This window comes from Uranotaenia lowii, chromosome 2 (assembly GCF_029784155.1).
Source record: "Uranotaenia lowii strain MFRU-FL chromosome 2, ASM2978415v1, whole genome shotgun sequence".
Taxonomy (NCBI): Eukaryota; Metazoa; Arthropoda; class Insecta; order Diptera; family Culicidae; genus Uranotaenia; species Uranotaenia lowii.
In genome coordinates this window covers 361,692,976-361,707,550 of record NC_073692.1, presented here as the reverse complement: position 1 = coordinate 361,707,550, position 14,575 = coordinate 361,692,976, and the positions used below count along the sequence as shown (strand labels likewise).

The following is a 14,575-nucleotide window of genomic DNA, read 5'->3' as shown; positions in this document are numbered from 1 at the left end:
TTGCCTTCACAGTTAATTTCGACTTCTGCAAGCTGCATTTCTGCAAACAGGATTTTGAAGTAAATTGTTGGAGTTTACACAAAAAAGTATCATCAATCAAATAGGGAAAATCCGTTATATTTGTGATCCCAAAAAATGGTGTCTGATTTTGATCCATCCAAAAATATAGGCAAAACTGAAATGCCGTTCAATGAATGCGTAGAGAGTTGGATTTCTTTTGATTTCTTGTAAAAGAAGAGAACACAAACTGCATGAACCGGACGACATAAGACTGGTCTTTTAAAAAATAAATATCTTAAATAAGTAAATTCCTGAAAATTACACCAAAAGAAAAGTAAGCTCTAATATCGATCTTAAAAGAGTATACGTGCTCTTGAAAATGTACGTGTGATATGCTAGGACAAACAGTGGAGGAGTGACTGCAGTTTCAATGAACTTAACAGGATGTGGCACTATCGCAAGCCTCCAAAACAAGACAAACGGAATCGAAACGAAACACAACATCAGCTAGCAGCTGTCAAAACGTGAATACCAGAGATTGCGCATATCCTACGTTTTCAGTTTCTTTCTCTCGAGCCTCACAGAATCGAATCACTTCCACTTCCAAAGGACAAATTCTCTCTATGAATCCGCATAAAGCTCTCATTTTTTTCGTATCCTTAAAGCAAGTAACATAACATTGGGCAATCGAAACAGCACAACGTTTTCCGTTTTTGTTTGCTGCTTCAGGGAAAGTTGTGAAAACCGAAAAGTCGAAGCAAAAGGAAAACAACACAAACTCAACCGGGCAGGAAAATTGTTCCAAGCGACCGAGTCATTGCTGCTGACTGAACGCAGGAGGAGCGCTAATAAAGAAAAACGAGGGACTTTTATTTTCCCCGAGTGCGGGAAGGGAAATTTTCAGCATTGTCCTCCCTGCCCTGATGCCAGTAATAAGTCGCAGGAAAAATGAAAGTTTGTGCGAGTCACGTACCGGCAAAGTTTCACCGAAGCGATTGACTTTTATTTAACTTGTGTAAAGTTACGAGCTAGAACAGAGTAAGTAGAAGCTTCTCCTGGAAGAAAGTAGCTACGGGGACAATTGATTTACCGAGTTAAAAGCTCCGAAGTTGGAACTTCAATGGAGGTTGGTAACTGAGAAGATAAGTCGTTAAACCGACGGTACCTGACGTGAAGATACTTGCTAAAAAATTATCTTCGAGGGAAATGGAACTTTGATAGACGTTTTTAAACGAACAACATACATTTTGAAACCCGAAATTAATGAAAAACGGAAATTAATCTATGTCGGGATGATGGAATTTAAAATGAATCTGATTAAACAGTGAAAGAACAAATTTTTGCCACAATTAGCTTAAAGTTAATAACAAATTCTACAAAAAAGAAAGCTGAGGGCTTCAAATTTCAACAAGTTTTATTATTAAAAAAATACTGCAAATCAAAATTGCAAGCAAAGATTAAGAACATTCTGAGTAATTGAGAGAAAACTATTTAAATAGAGCACAAAAATTACTGAAATATCTGGTAAAACGTGGTTGGATATTCATTATTTAATGAAAAGAGACAATAAAATGATGTACAATAATAGAGCAATTGTTAAGAGCGAATCAACTGATGTATGATCCAAAACATTCTAAAGTTATGTTTAAATCATATCATTTTCGAATTCATGGTGTAAAAATTGTTCATCTAATTCAGTTGAATCCCAAGTGCAGGATTTGTCCTTTTTATTTTTACTTCAATTTTGCTTGATTTTTATCATTTTTTTTTAGTTTTATTGTAAATTTTGCCAATTTTTGTAATTTTTGTCACCTTTTTCATTTTCGTCATTTTTGTATTTTTTCTAATTTTCGTAATTTTTGTATTTTTTGTATTTTTTGTAATTTTTGTAATTTTTGTAATTTTTGTAATTTTTGTAATTTTTGTAATTTTTGTAATTTTTGTCATTTTTGTAATTTTTGTAATTTTTGTAATTTTTGTAATTTTTGTAATTTTTGTAATTTTTGTAATTTTTGTAATTTTTGTAATTTTTGTAATTTTTGTAATTTTTGTAATTTTTGTAATTTTTGTAATTTTTGTTATTTTGGTAATTTTTGTAATTTTTGTAATTTTTGTAATTTTTGTAGTTTTTGTAATTTTTGTAATTTTTGTAATTTTTGTAATTTTTGTAATTTTTGTAATTCTTGTAATTTGTGTAATTTTTGTAATTTTTGTAATTTTTGTAATTTTTGTAATTTTTGTAATTTTTGTAATTTTTGTCATATTTGTCATTTTTGTAATTTTGTAATTGTAGTATTTTTTGTAATTTTTGTCATATCTGTCTTTTTTGTCACTTTTGTCATTTTTGTCATTTTTGTCATTTTTGTCATTTTTGTCATTTTTGTCATTTTTGTCATTTTTGTCATTTTTGTCATTTTTGTCATTTTTGTCATTTTTGTCATTTTTGTCATTTTTGTCATTTTTGTCATTTTTGTCATTTTTGTCATTTTTGTCATTTTTGTCATTTTTGTCATTTTTGTCATTTTTGTCATTTTTGTCATTTTTGTCATTTTTGTCATTTTTGTCATTTTTGTCATTTTTGTCATTTTTGTCATTTTTGTCATTTTTGTCATTTTTGTCATTTTTGTCATTTTTGTCATTTTTGTCATTTTTGTCATTTTTGTCATTTTTGTCATTTTTGTCATTTTTGTCATTTTTGTCATTTTTGTCATTTTTGTCATTTTTGTCATTTTTGTCATTTTTGTCATTTTTGTCATTTTTGTCATTTTTGTCATTTTTGTCATTTTTGTCATTTTTGTCATTTTTGTCATTTTTGTCATTTTTGTCATTTTTGTCATTTTTGTCATTTTTGTCATTTTTGTCATTTTTGTCATTTTTGTCATTTTTGTCATTTTTGTCATTTTTGTCATTTTTGTCATTTTTGTCATTTTTGTCATTTTTGTCATTTTTGTCATTTTTGTCATTTTTGTCATTTTTGTCATTTTTGTCATTTTTGTCATTTTTGTCATTTTTGTCATTTCTGTCATTTTTGTTACTGGTCATTTGTGTTCTTATCTGGTGTAGTTTATCATTTAAATTTAATTTTTCCATATTATCTAAGGGTTTTTAAATCATTTTTTTTTCAATGAAAAATTTAGTCAGATTTATTTAGATCATTCCAATGGGGGTTGCATAATAAGGGTTTTGTGATTTGTTTTTTTTTTTATTTTTTTCATGCTTCAGCGCATGCTATACATCACCAGAACTATCATTAAGCTAAAATCTAGCTATTTTGCCCTGTTTATTTTGTTCAGTTGAGTCTCGGTTTTGATCAAATTTGCCCGGATGTTGACTGGATTTTTGGTTGTCAATTTTTTATCCAATGCTCGGATTATGCCAGATTTTTGAATGAAGTAGCTCCGTTTTTCCAACCGGATATGTGCTGGAAATTTTTTTAAACCTTGCTCATACCCATATTTTGGGGATTTCATGAGATTTCCAATAATTTACAGCATTTTCAAGTTGAGCTGTAATTCACAGCTTCGAGGAGAAAAGCGGATGCCGCCTTGTTGGATTAATCATGGCAATGGCGTCAACAAAATTTTTGTCCTACTAGTTGAGCCCTTTCACTCCATACTCATATTGTAGAGACCACTTCCAGTGATTTGAAGTATTTCAAACATTTTTGTATATTTTTTTCTCTTACTCAAAAACAACACATATGACTTATCAAAATGTGTTGAAATAGGAATTCCAATTCAAATATGTCTAAAATAGCCTGAGCGTGTTCAGTTTTGACATCTTGGTCGAGAACCATCACCTCGCTTTATCACGGTTTTTCAAAACCAAGCGCTGCGTGCTTTTGTAAAACATGTCAAAAAAATCTTGCAACAACCTTCAAAAATTAGTTTTATTGGAGTTTTAATAAAACATTCAGAACTCTTTTTCAACAACTTAAATAGTATATTTAGTAAAAGCTTTCTTGGCGTTTTCAGATCTACCTAAAAACAAATGGTTGAATCCTGAATCTTGGAATTTTCCATGACCATAGTAAAACAGTTACTAGCTGCATATTAAATGCCATAATAAAATCATAATAAAACATTCAAAAGCTAGTGGAACAAAATTGAGTTTGGTTTCTTGTAGGAATAAAACGAAATTTTAAAAAATCGTTTGTTTGTGATGAAAATTTATTACGTACTTAATCGACAAATGATTTACTTCTTGATCACACAATGTTTAAATTTTTCTCGATTACAAATTAAATATGTAGGACCCCACGGGTCAAAGACACTTCCGAGATCTTTCTTTCAAATAAACCTAGTTGGCTTTACCTGTTTTACTTGGGATGGGAGATATACAGAGAGTGTATCGATAGAAAATCCCGAAGTCGACCGATAGAGCTCGACGTGTACGCATGCTGGAGCCTATTTTGTCACGTTCACCGTGGTGTAATTGGCTAACGCGCCGTTGTACTCAAGAGGAAATCGTGGGTTCAAGTCCCGTCAGTGAGCCATTGTATCTTTTTCAAAAAAAAAATCATTATATTTACGGCTTATTTTCTTTCTTCCTTTGATATCTGAAATTCCTCTTATCCTTCTATATAATCTTTTTCATTATAATAAAATCCTACTTAGTGTCTAAACATTTGCCAAAATGCCAATTGAGATTAAATTAATATCTTATCCTTCCCAAAAAGTCGATTTTCGCCAGAGATATCACTAGATCTCAACGGTTCTTAAAATTCTGAGTTATTTGACATCTAAATCAAGACTTTGATTTTCCTGATTTTCTTTGGTATTTTTTAGGATAAAAAAAATTGTCCCAAATTATTAAATTCATTACGAAACCAACGTGTAAGTTATATTCCTGTCCGATCTTTCAAACCAGTGGCGAAAGCTCATGTAACACCACGCCCCTGTTATTTAAGAAAATTTTCAAACAAAATCATAAAAGTTAACCTCACAGAGATGAAATTTCCATTGAACATTTCTTATCAGATCATAACAGTTTACTCACGGTATAAAGCCAGTAAAGACCCTCTGGAGCTATTTAAGATAATGGCGGACAAAGTGGAACAAAATTGAGTTTGGTTTCTTGTAGGAATTAAAAGAAATTTAAAAAAATCGTTTGTTTGTGATGAAAATTTATCACGTACTTGAGCGACAGTTGATTTACTTCTTGATCACACAATGTTTAAATTTTTCTCGATTTCATATTAAATATGTAGAACCCCACGGGTCAAAGACACTTCCGAGATCTTTCTTTCAAATAAACCCGTGAAAGACTGGGTCAATAAGGCGCAGCACCTCCATTCGGTTTATCCAGCAGAGACTCCACGTGTCGTCAACAAGGCGAGACTCTCTACATATACCTAACTTACCTAGGTAGCATCGTTCGGGAAAATCTTGCTCCTGCCTCGCCTTACACAATCTATTATCCAAATTCGACATTTGTTTGGTCACGCTATTCCCCTGAATTGACTGTGTAGAGGCCTACCTCGCAACACGATCGCTGGCTACTGGCTGGCATCTTGCCCGTGTTCCTTCTGCTTTTGTTCTGCTTGCTGCTGCTTGCTGCTGCTCACACAGTTCGTTCGGTCTCATTAGCATAAAACTTAACGAGATACTCTCGTTTGCCGAGTAAATTTCGGGAGCCTTTCTTTTCCGTTCCTTTCCGTGGTCCTTAGTGAACCGAACCAACTTCGAAGGGACGTACGTACAGAAGAAAACTCGGTAAGATGACTACGCTTTGGAAAATTGGCAATGGCGACGAGAAACGGCGGAAAGAAAGCGTCGCCCACATTTGCCAAATTTATTGCATAAATTTAGGAGTCGCCTGTTTGGCAAACCCCATAAGATAGTGGAAGGACGAAGAAGAAAAAAAAGTTGAGGGAACAAGGCTGGAACTGGAGCGCTTTCCACCTTTCCTATGAGCAGTCCTGTGAGCCCACCCAGTCCCAAGACCGGGCACAACCGATGCCAATTTTGTATGAACAATGAATGAATGGGAAGGTGGCGATGCGATGCCCCTGCTTTCGCGTCTCGTGTCAATCGATTTCTGAGCTGGGTGGGAATTTGGAAGGGCTATTCTCGAGGGCTGCCCGACCGGTGTCAGTTGGGAAATTGGGAAAAACGATGATTTGCTTGAAAACGTGTCAAATAACGCGCCCTGTGCTTTCAGTACCTTCGATGTGATCTGGAGAACTGATTGCTTTGGATGGGTTTTCTTTCTCTTGGAGGAAAATTGGAGCTCAACTCTTGTACAGTTTTTGAAACTTAAAAAAAGCATTTTAAAAATATTTTATACAATTTTTATGTAAAGTACAAAAAAATCCAAGTTTGATTGTAAAATGGCAAATTAATTTCAAAGTCGTATTTTTCGTGTGCTATTCACGTATCTGTGGTTTTTTGGACAAAGATATTACCAATTAAGTAAGACAAGTTTTTTTTTTTAATATTCTTAACTTCTTGAAATTGCTGTTAGTGGTGTTAGTTAGTTAGTTGATGTCATTTTTGGTACAAAATAGGTGAACTAGAAAAAAAATTCAACACTTTGTTTTGTGAATAACTTTTAAATGGATGGATAGAAGATGATGAAATTTCTTTTTGGAATGATTACTTGTACAAAATTGGATGACAATATGTCAAATGGTTTCTGAGATAGCGAAGCTCATTGACAAATTTTTGGTAAAGATCAAGAAAGATCCAGGAAAGTTTCAGCGGAAAACCCTCAAACAGCTGGAAATAAACTATTCGACCAAAGTCTGACTTCATTTCTACAAGGTAGAAAGGTTGCCTGGGATAAAATCATCAAAATACGGTGGTCAAATTGTGCGAAAAATATTTATACCGCTAGTGGGGAGTTATTCTGAAAAAGTAATGGACAGCAAAACGAACTCTTCAGCTGGCAGCTGGCAGGTTTTCACCCCGAATCTTATCATTGACAAGTCTTGCCTGTATTTGATAGCTTAAGCTCTCTCAGTCTATCTCTGTCTGTTGAGATAAAGATTTAAATCTAACAGGTATTGTTGTAGCTGTGAAGAAGCTTATTCCTACATAAGTTGTTGACCTGTGTAAGCATTTATACCTGATTTTATTACCCCTATAAAAAAACATGTACAGACTCCGTTCGTATTGGGCAACATTCGATTTTGGCAACGGTTTTTAGAAACAACATTACGTAATCAATGACGCCATAACAGGACCAAAATAATTGAGACAAACTTAATAAATGCGCATTGATGTTCTTTAATGGTGGTAAAATAGAACAATAAAGAAGAAAATTGAAAAAGTAGGGGAGAGTGGGCCACTTTTTATTGCTCCATAAATTATTAAAGACAAAAGATAAAATGAATAATATAAATGGTATGGTTATCTACATTCCTTACGTAGCTTTAGGAATTATTTTTATAAATTTTCAATACGTTAATTTCCCCAAATTCTGATTTGTTTAAAAAAGCAATGATTTTTGCATTTTGGAAAATGGTGGAAAACTGTGGGCCACTAAATTTAAATTGACCAAATAACATGCAAAATTTATGAGTTCCCAAAACTGTAATTTCGTAATCCATTTTGTTATTCTAAAGTTATTTCAGATGATGAAATAAAAAAAAAAAGTAATGTATGATCGAAAAGTTTCAAATACCTTCCTCGTGAACGTTTTGGAAAAAAAAATTATATAAGAAATCTTTACAGATAGGATATTGAGTTATGAATATTCATTAAAACACCAAAATGAAGGTGGCCCAGAATACCCCACATTATGTGGCTCATGATTCCCCAAAATAAATGATTTGGAAATTGGTTGCGTTTGAGTGACTTGTTGTTTAATTATGAAAAAATTCTTTTCCATGTAAAAAAGCAAGACAAAACTGAGATTATAAGGTAGAATGAAAAAAATAAATGGTATGGTTCCCTACATTCCTAATGTATAATTTGGTAATAATATATATTTTTTTTAAATAAATTTTCTCAAGTTCTGACTGTTTTCGAGAAAGTTGATTTTTGGATTTAAAAAAAATTGTGGGAAATTGTGGGCCACCAAATATAAAATGATCATATAACATGCATAGTTTATGAGTTCACCCAAAACTGTATAATTTAGAAAAAATCCGTCAAGCTAGCTCAGTAGCAAGAAACTCGAGTTCGGTCTCAGAGCTGGCTCACGGCTTCGTGAAAAAACTTCACACAAAACACTATCACAATTCTTTCACATAAATTAAGAGAAAATTTTATTTTCAGAGCCAAACGACATAACTTGATGAACCTTGACGATGAAAACCGCATGATGTTTCTCAAATCAGACAAATTTCAGACGTATACATTTTTAATTGAAGTTTTCAGCGATGAATTTAATGAATATGATATTTTTGAAACACAAAAATAAATAATCACAAATCCCGAAAATAAATTGTATCAGCCCTTTTTTATGATATCTGGAAGAATTCAACAGTAAAAAAAATCATTGAAAGCTCTGTCCTTTTTTTTTATCACAAATTAAATTCAATTACAAACTTTGTGCTTGGTATTTTTTTTGAAATACAAAGTAATTTAAAATTTGTTTATCTTATCAAGAATTCTCCCTTCAATTCATGATTTAACGTTTAATCTTCAAAATACCAAATCTTTACCACATAGAATTTTGGTTATAATGATAATCAACAATACTAATGATTTTTTTTTAAAAATCGTTGATTATACATCTTATTTTTTTTCTGACTTAGTATTTGGACCAAACCAAGGACTTTATTTTCTGAAAAAGAAATATTTATTTTTAATCTCTATAACTCCGATTTATTTGTTCTTTATCTATTTTATTTCTGTGCACTGATTTTTGTGATTTAAATTTTCCTTGTGGTAAGCATGAAATTGAAATTCAGAAAATAATTTGGAATTCATTTTCTTGTATTCCCAAAATATTGAGCTGTGTGCTGTCTATAATACATTTTTAAAGCAGTTTACTTTCTTAAAAATAGAAACATTATTTAGAAAAGTTTCAAATAATTAGACAAAAATTTAACATTAACTTGAAACATGAATTTTGTTTTTTATGTATTCTGTACCTACTTGTTAATTTACTTACTTTTTTGTGAAATTATTTTTAAATGGTATTGATTTTTTACGGCCTTAGCGGTGAATACTATGTTTTTTTCAGTAAGAACATTTAAGAGGGGGGGGGGGGGGGTAGGGTCTAACGGGTATAAAAAAACACCATTTTCACGATTTTTTTCTAGAGCTATCGTTCAAACAAATGTATTCTAATTTTTTGCATTATACAAAGCATTGTTAAAAGAACATTTAGTAATTTTTGCGTAGAAAAATATTGAAAAATGAGTCGGTGACGGAGCACTTTCGAGGATGCCTTTTAGAAAACAGGATTTGCGGTGGACACTGTATCTCAGCACAGAATTATCTGAAGTCAAAAAATCAGAGCAAAATATGTTTAATAGATGTTTTTCTGGACCCCAAAGTTTTTATTTAACTTAAAAAAATTTTCATGAAATTTTTGTGGCTGTTTGAAGTAAAAACTACGATTTTTCACGAAAAAATCCGCCATTTTTCACCTGTAAAATCTCCCCAAAGTAAAAAAAAAAAACAAAAAAAACGTTGGGGTCTGGTATTTTATATGTAGAAAATATGTTCCAAATTTTAAAAGAATCGGATAAGTAGTTTTCAAATGACGATGTCCACGGACTATAAAAATGTGCTTTCGAGAAAAACGCGTTTGAAGTTTCTGCTCTTGCTTTCTTGCAGTATTAGATAGGAGGAGATAAAGGCCAATAATTTCTACAGTTTTGCTTCAATTGACTTGAAAATTTGATACAACATTCTTGAAATGTTTTACAATAAGAAAATAAAAAAAATAAAAATCGATTTTTTGTAAGTGTTAGACCCTACTTCCCCCCCCCCCCCCCCCCCCCCCCTTAATAGAGGTACGTTATCCAATAAACGGAAAAATTGTGCCTAAACTTTACAGATAGGAAAAACATATTTTAAGTTCTGAATGTGTATAAAAACATAAAATTATCGATGGCCCAAGATACCCTTCAAAATGTGACCCACGATTCCCCACAAGCTATGAATTGACAAAAAAGTTATTAGCCGTTTAACAGGGGTATGTCTTTTGGCATTGATAAACAATAAATTCAATTGACACCACTGCTTGTGCTCCCCAAAGTATTGCTTGGAAAGTAGTCAAGCAATACCTTCCAAGGCACCTGGCAGTGGTGTCAATTGAATTTATTGTTTATCAATGCCAAAAGACATACCCCTGTTAAACAGCTAATCACTTTTTTCGGGATGAATAAGCCAGTGATGCTTAAAATCCCTTGAGAAAAAAAAAACTAATCACTTTTTTTCAATTAGATACGAAGCTACGGTCTTCGACATGTTCAATGGAAAATTTCCTTTGAAGAATTTATAAATTGGTACAAAAACCATTAGCAGGCTCGGTTGCACAAAAGAAACAAAAACGATGTTGAGTTTTCAGTTCAAAATATTCAATTTTCCCATACAAACCTAAAAGTTGAAATTTACTCATGTAAACGTTACTTAAAAATTCTGGACCAAGACGAAGCTTTTTAGACCCCAGGGTTTGAGAAATTCAAAAATGACCCCAAATCGACTCAGTCTACTGACCCATGCAGCCCATGGCGATGATGAAAACAAACTCGCCTAAAGAAACGAAAATCGGCTGACTTGGTTTGTGCTTTTGGTTTGTGTGAATAAAACCGAAAGTTGTATGGGAGGGTTCCTTTTCTTAGGTGGGAGGGGATGAAAACTATTACTAAAACCTTACCATGGTCCAAACACATAACTGTACCAAATTTCTGGCTATTTGGTTAAGCGGTGTGGATTTATAGCTGCATACAAACAGACAAGCATATATTAAAGCATGGATCATTACAAATCTGGACGCACTGTTTATTATACCATAGCGCTTCTAGTTGTCGGATCTAGATTTTTTTTTTTACAATACTTTGTTCGGAAATGTTTCCTCTATCAGTGCTGAAAATTTCATTACGATTCGTTTTGTTCCAAAAAAGTTACACGTGATGGAAGCCGCGAGACGAAAATAAATCGCAATAATCGCAAAATCGTTAAAAATTGTCAAATCAACCGTGTGCAGCGTTCTCAAACGTTTCAGTGAGATGCACACTATCAATCGGTAGGTTCATACGAAGCGTTATAGTGGACCTAAGAATCAGAAACTGCATTTGAAGGTGTTGAGAACGATCAAGGAAAACACAGGGTAGTCGGACTATGACATTGCCAAGAAATTCAACGCCGACCGGTGCACCGTCAGCAGAATTCGTCTACGCGAAGGAATACGATCCTATCGGACCAGTAAGCAACCAAACCGGACATTAAAGCAGAATTTAGTAGCCAAAGGACGTGCCCGCAAGTTATACAAGAAGATTCCAACGAAGTTCGATGGATGCATCCTCATGGATGACGAAACGTACGTGAAGATGGATTTTGGGCAGCTTTCTGGCCAAAAATAATGTAAAGCCACTGCAGTGGTGCACTAGACTGAGTCGATTTGGGGTCATTTTTGAATTTCTCAAACCCTGGGGTCTTAAAAGCTTTGTTTTGGTCCAAAACTCATCCATGATTTTTTGCAGAATTTTTAAGTAACGTTTACATGAGTAAATTTGAACTTTTAGGTTTGTATGGGAAAATTGGATATTTTGTACTGAAAAATCAACATCATTTTTGTTTCTTCTGTGGAACCGAGCCTGCTTATGGTTTTTTTGCCAATTTATAAATTCCTTCAAGGAAATTTTCCGCTGAACAACTATGTCCAATATCATAACTTCGTATCTTTTTAGACAAAAAAATTATTAGCTGTTTAACAGGTGTATGTCTTTTTGGATTGATAAACCATGGATTCAATTGACACCACTGCTGGGTGCCTAGCGAAGTATTGCAAGACCACTTTTCATGCCATATTTCGTGTGGCATAAGCAGTGGTGTCAATTGAATTCATGGTTTATCAATCCAAAAAGACAAACACCTGTTGAACAGCTAATAACTTTTTAGTCTCAAAAGATACGAAGTAATAACATTCGACAAAGTTGTTCAGCGGAAAATTTCCTTGAAGGAATTTATAAATTGGCACAAAAACCATAAGCAGGCTCGGTTCCACAGAAGAAACAAAAATGATGTCGATTTTTCAGTACAAAATATCCAATTTTCCCATACAAACCTAAAAGTTCAAATTTACTCATGTAAACGTTACTTAAAAATTCTGCAAAAAATCATGGATGAGTTTTGGACCAAAACGAAGCTTTTAAGACCCCAGGGTTTGAGAAATTCAAAAATGACCCCAAATCGACTCAGTCTAGTGGTGCACTGCACTGGTCATGGTGATGTCCCCGGCAACTTCAAATTCGTTTTTGCTGATAAGTGTGCAAGAAAGTGTTTGATCTGGCAAGGTATTTGTAGCTGCGGACGAAAAATTCCGGTTTTTGTGAAAAACTCCGAAATTTACAAGGAGGAATGCCTGAAAAACTTTTTTTTTTCGTACATTAGATCTCACAAAGGACAGTTAAGTTTTCGCCAGATGTGGCAAGCTGCCACTACAGCTAGGAGGTTCTACAGTGGTATTGGGCCAATGCAACGGGTGGATTTTGTCGAAAAGGACATCAACCCACCCAACTGCCCTCAGATCCGCTCTATCGAAAAAATTGGGGTAATTGTCAAGCAGAAGATGAAGAAGAATGGTAGGACGACTCGGGATGGACCAGAGATGAAGAGATTGTGGAACAAAATGGCCGCTGAGGTCAGCGAATAGGGTGTTCAAACTATAATGAGTGATACTCAACCAAAAGTTCGAAAATTCATCAAAACAACATCGGAATAATTTTTTTATCATTTTTCCTTTAAAGTGCAATAGAAACCCTACATTTCAAGTACAAAACATTTTTATTTCGTTTACATAGCTCCAGTGATCCATGCTTTAGTCCAACTCATCTTAAAATATTAGATTATCTTATTATTTTTTATAGGATTCTATACCCCACTCCCGGGTTAGAGGTCCCGGAGTTTAGATTTCATGAAAACTAACAATGTTAGTGACAGTGGTGTGATGATGTGACGATTATAAAAATATTGTTTTTTACGATTGAATTGAATTTATTTTTTTCAATTTTTAATTACCGAAAGTAAGAACGAAAAAAAAAATAAAAAAAAAATTCAAATATAATTTTTATACTAAACACATTCCAAATAGTCTTCATCATCACCCCGCGTTGAACTTACTAGAACTTCACGCAAGTTGCACGTGATGTTCACCAAGCAAAAATTCCTTTTATGGAAGCGTTTACTTATTTCATTCATACATGGTACATGAAAATCAACTGAATAAAAATAATGGAGTCTTTCACGTAGCAGCTACGTGCAGATTATTTTTGGTGTAGATTTATGAAACACTCATAACAGAAAATACGCTCTGCAATAAGAGTTCCCTCAGTTATCCCTCAGTACATCCCTCAGTTACTATAATGGTTGTAAAATGGTGGCCAACGTGATTTGCGCTTTTTAGCTCAACAATCACTGAGAGAATCTTCCATTAAACCATCAAGGGTCTTCAAGTCAAAATATTGCATTCGTAGAAAAGACTGCGACAAGAAATTGTTGACAGTCGTATAACAGATTCTGGTATTATAGCTGTTTTTGAAAAAATTTCTACAATGCACAATGGGGAAAAATGTATATACCGTGTATATTCAATTTCTACCCTTTTTCACGAACCAAATCAATGAAAATATTTATACTTTCCTTAGTGAAAGTGTCCGGATAACCGATTGAACATAGTTTAAGACGCTGCACAAGCTTACGAACCGAGATGAAGTGCTTTTATAACCCTTAATTCCCCTACATACACATTGTAAACTATCCAGAAAAACACTGGTAAGGAATAAAAAATTTCGAACAAACACAGACCTATATTGTGTATTTTTTTTTCGAGGAATTGAATGAAGGTTATTTGACCAACAGCACGCAGTGTAAATTGGAGTTGTGGCTAATTTTACCCTCAATTTCGCTATATTTACCAATTTAATATGAACAAAGTTAGTTCGGGCTTGAGAATTTTTAACCAAAGGAGACTTATGTTATTTGATATTTAAAAAAAACGAAAGAAGATTATTTGAGCCACCGCACGTATCGGAGAATGAAGTTTTGACTGGTTTTCCTTGAATACCTTAACATTTTTCAAATATTTCTTAAAAAATGCCCGTTTGGAAATGGAAACTTTGAACCAAACGATCTTATGTGATTTTTTTTTCACGAGAAATCGAGCAAAGGCTTTTGGAGCCACCGCACGCATTGTAAATAACTCCAATGTACGATGCGTGCGGTGGCTGAAATTAATTCAATTTCTCGAAAAAAAAAAACACACAAATATGGTCTCACTTGGTTAAACATTTTCTAGTTCGAACTTACTTTTGTCATAATTAATTGAAAAATAAAGAGAATTGAGGGTAGAATCAGCCATAAATCCATCTTCTGAAGCGAGTGGTTGCTCATATAGTATTCAATCGATTTCATGGTAAAAAATTAAACAAGATTTTTATATTTTTGTTTAAAAT

At 33.3% G+C, this 14,575-nt stretch overlaps 1 protein-coding gene across 11 annotated transcripts in view; it reads left to right on the top strand.

Annotated features, from left to right (window-relative positions):
* The window catches only part of LOC129747966 (whirlin), a 427,024-nt gene that overhangs the window by 46,817 nt on the left and 365,632 nt on the right, over positions 1-14,575 (top strand). The window lies entirely within an intron of this gene.